Genomic DNA, 4,605 nt, shown 5'->3' on the forward strand with positions numbered 1-4,605 from the left:
TGAGGTTTTGTGAGAGAGAGACAGAAAATTATGGATTTGCCTAGTTCCCCTAAACCACAAGTTCTCCCCACGTTTTCTCTGCTGCTGTTCTTAAGCCTTAAATAGAATACTGTCAGATAGATTAGATGACCTTAGTGTTTTTTACAATTAAACCTACAAAACACTCAAAATCCCAGACCATGACCTTGAGTTAAAAAGAAATAACACTTAATGCAAGCTGAGCAAATATTTCCATTTTCTATTTTAAATATCATCTTTTCACCATTTATTTAATTCTTTATCTGTCAAGTCTAGACAGTCCAAAGCTGTTGTTGATAAGTAACAGGATGGTATGTGTTGACACCATGACAGTGCAGATAGCCACTCCCTGTTACTCCTTCGGTCTGATACATCCCCAAAGCCCCACTGACCCCTTCTGGCACCCGCAGGAATGACTCATCGTGTACTACACATCATGTCTGGACAGAATCGTTCATTGCCTCACTGATTCTTCATGTTTTGAGCACAATACTTTTATTTATATAACACTTTTCACAATGTTACATTGTTGCAAAGCAGCTTCACAGGAAGAAAGACAAAAGTTAGTAGTAGTATTCAAATAAAAAGGATCGATATTTGCTCATGATTGTTGACGAAAATTGTCTGGGCTGGAGCTGGGATAATCAATTGAATTGACAGGATCTCTCAGGAGAATGGCACACATGAAGTCCATAAATTCTCGCATGAGGATGGCTCATGAAGTTCACAGATTCTCACAGTAGGATGGCACGTGATGGTCAGCTTGTGCAATGTGTAGTTTCCTCTGGATGTGTATCCCGATAGTCAGTCCGAAGGCCTTCACAGGAGGATGACACTCATCCAGTTTTGTTAATTTTTAGGTTCCGTACGGTCTATATTATAACTGAGTGTAACTGCATAGCTATGAAAACTAATTCCATGTTTTTTAATAATGTTACTTGAGGGCAGCATGTATATAGAGAATAGCAAGGGTCCTAAAACTTATCCTTGAGGTAATCCATAGTTTACTGGCATTTGATTTGATGATTCCCCATTTAAATGAACAAACAAATTGTATGGCTTGTCCCAGAATACCAATATAATTCTGTGAGCGGTCTAACAGTATGACATGATCTATGGTACTATGCTGCGCTAAGGGTCAAGTAAAAGTAGTAGTGAAAAACAGCCTTAGTTTGATGCTAGGAGTAGGTCATCAGTAATTTTAACAAGTGCGATTTCCATGCTATGATGTGTCCCAATTTTCCCATGTAGGTTGTTTTTTCTAGTTTCAGGCTGACGCAGTTCTCATTTTCCTGTCCTGTGCCGCATTTCCTAAATAGCAAATACATTTGTGCGCCTGTGGGCGTAGTGGTCTAAAAAAAGAGGTGTTTTCAGGCGCATCGTTGGCGCGTTGCTATTTGAGGAACTGGAAATAGAATTAATTTGATTGAAATAGACAGATTTTTTTTCTATTATTTAGAGAGCGCGTTAGTAGAAAATGTGCCTCCGGGCCTAAATTAGGTCCTAATTTTAACCTTTTAGTTGACCTCACTAATCAGGGAATAGACACAGTCTCTATAAGATTGGAAACACAAACGCTTTGATTACTAATTAGGTCATGATTATTAGGGACTGGATTTACTAGTCAGATTGTGCGTTTAGTCTTGGAGATGTTGTCTGATAGCAGCTCCGCTTCAAAACTGCTGGGGTGCAGGCCATCAGGACTGAAAAGCCTTCAACGCTCCCAGAAAAGAACCCAATTATTTACAAAGAGCAGTTTATGTTCATGACAATAACCATTCATTTAAAGCAAATAGTCTACTGAACCATTAGTGTCCTTGTGAGTACATGGGAAGCAGTCATGATACGATGCTCCTCGCCGAGGGAGATGTACGGTGGACTTCCTCGATCTGTCTCCTGAAATCCCTCTTCAGAATCTCTGACTGTCGCTTCCTGATGTCGTTAACCCCCGTGTGCAGCACGACAGATCTGACCGGAGGCCTGTTCGCGTTCTGGGACTCTGGGCCCCAGCTGAACTGTTGTATGGGCTCTAAAGAGTCATATGGATTGCATTGACTGTAGTTGTGTTTTATTTTTAAACAATAACCATCCAGAAAAAAATCCCACTCTATTTTGTATATAATTTGCAAAGGGAAATATAGGGAAATCCGCAACATTTTGAATTTGATCCCTCTGAAATTCACAGCCTTTCCAGTCCTGTTTTTCTTGTTGTTGCTTATTGTAGATTTTATAACAAGAGATAATAATGAGATAATATAATAAAATAAAGATGAAATCTTTGTCTGAAAATGTTATTTTCCGAACCAAAAATGGTTGTTTAATGGCATTGCAGTAAAGAGGCCTTAAGAACTTCTTAACCCTGGTTTAAGTTCCTGCTCCTTAACAGAATTTTCACAGAGAGTCACTCATAAATATTCATTAAATATTAATGTGCATTTATACCTTCCGAAACTGTAGCATCTCAGAGAAATGTCCAACCATGACAGTAAGTGCAATCTTTGAAGACGTTATTTAGTGTAACCTAAACCCGACAGCTCTGATTTAAGTGCTGCCTTTTCAACAAGATTAACAAGCTATTAAAACAGATGCAACCAAAGCAGTATTCCCACCAAATACAAACAATTTGTTGGTTGCACCAACAAGGATTAGTTTTAAATCTAGACCAAATCAAGGTTTATTTAATAATTCTGTTGCACCAAACTGTAAAGCTTGTATAGAAATAATCAGGTTTATATACAAATTATCATTTGATCCAGGTTTTAACTTCACAGAAAAACTAGATTAACTTTAATTCTGTTGTTCCATTAATTTAAACTCCGCTTTATCTCACAGTTAGGGATTTACTTTAAACTTGATGAGGAGGTTAAATTAAAAAGGAAAATGATCAGGCTTCAAATCCATCATGACGGACAAAATTAATCATATATACATGTTAAACTTTTAATTCACGATTTGTTAATCTCTGTTAAAAATGAAGTGGTGTAAAGCAATTTGAATGGAGTTGTGTTTGAGTGAAGTTATGGAGACAGTGCGCATTTAGGCCACGCCCACACCGGGGAAAACAATCCAACACTCTCCTTAGACTTGGGCTGTGTCCGACTCCGATATCACCCACTATAGCTTAATTCACTATTCCCTACATTAGTTCACTAATATAGTCAACTTTAAGCAGCGGGTTAAAACGAGTGAGTAAATTCGGACAGCCCGTACACTGGAAATGCTGCGGGCGCCATCTTCTGCCAAGACGCGGGAATTCATTCTTTAAATGAAGTCGGTTCATCGGTTATACACTCGTTATTATGATGCATCATGGGATTAAATGAGTACACTCAATAATGTCCACTATGTATTCGGACACCACTAAACTGGGATGTCCCCTCAAATAGTGCACTATATTAGGGTATATCGTGTCAGAGTTGGGGGCGCGGCCTGGGCGGAGTCAGCATTGGAAATGTTTGGCGTAAGCGATTGAGGATTTCGCTACACAAAAATCCCTTTTACAGTTCAACAGAGCAAGATCAAGAAAATCGAGCCGTATTGGGTCGGACACTGTCCAGGTGTTGTTTCGTTTGTTAATGTGGTCTACACGCGTTAATTCTAATGGGATGTTTTTCCCACAGCATAAACGGATATGACGTTTTTGTGGGCGTTCCCATATAGCATATACCGACCCATTCAATTGACTTTCTGATGGGGGAAGCTACCGCCTCATCATTTCTGACTAATAACAATAAACAGAACAATGCCTAAAAGTGTGACAAGGTGCACGGTAAACAAGCTAAGAAACACAGAACTAGAGTTCTTATAGGGTAGAAAACTTTAAACCCAGACTAAAGGGCCGTTCACATCATAACTTTAACGATACTAGGTCTGGGTCATCACATAGACTGGTTTACTATAAATGACACTAATGTTATATACAACTGGATCCATTAGGGCCATATCATTTTAAGTTTACCCTTTTTTTTCGTTCTGTGTTGTCCATTTTCTACTATACAATAGTAATATATATGTCCACATAAAAATACTATATAGTATTTACTAGGGCTATAGTAAAATTCCTAGATAATATAGTGTTTTTGAACCTTACTATAGTGAATATTAATTCCTACAGTTTATCAATTTACAACAAGAATACCCAAATATCTATATCAGATACTATAGAACAGTAGAGTATCTATTCATTCGAACGTTTAGGTTAACCTGTGTTATATTCTGACGGCTTGTCATTAAGACTCCATGTTGTTTAATAATGAATGTGATCTAACAGATAGTTAATGAACAGATAGTTTACATGAAATTAAAAATCTTTCATCAATTGCTCACCCTAATGACAAAATATATTTTGAACCAAATAACATTGGCTCCATTCACTGTATGAACACAAAACCACCAAGACATTTCTCAAAATATCTCCCTTTGTGTTCCAGAGACGTAAGAGTGGTTACAAATTACACAAGGCTGAATAAAATGCTGTAAATCGTTTGCTTTATATAATGTAAAACTTTGCTTATTGTTAAATTGGTGAGACGTTTGATTTAGTGAATCTATAATAAAAAATAATTTTACAAAAAGAAGAAGTTTTAT

Source organism: Triplophysa dalaica, chromosome 9 (assembly GCF_015846415.1).
Source record: "Triplophysa dalaica isolate WHDGS20190420 chromosome 9, ASM1584641v1, whole genome shotgun sequence".
Classification (NCBI taxonomy): domain Eukaryota; kingdom Metazoa; phylum Chordata; class Actinopteri; order Cypriniformes; family Nemacheilidae; genus Triplophysa; species Triplophysa dalaica.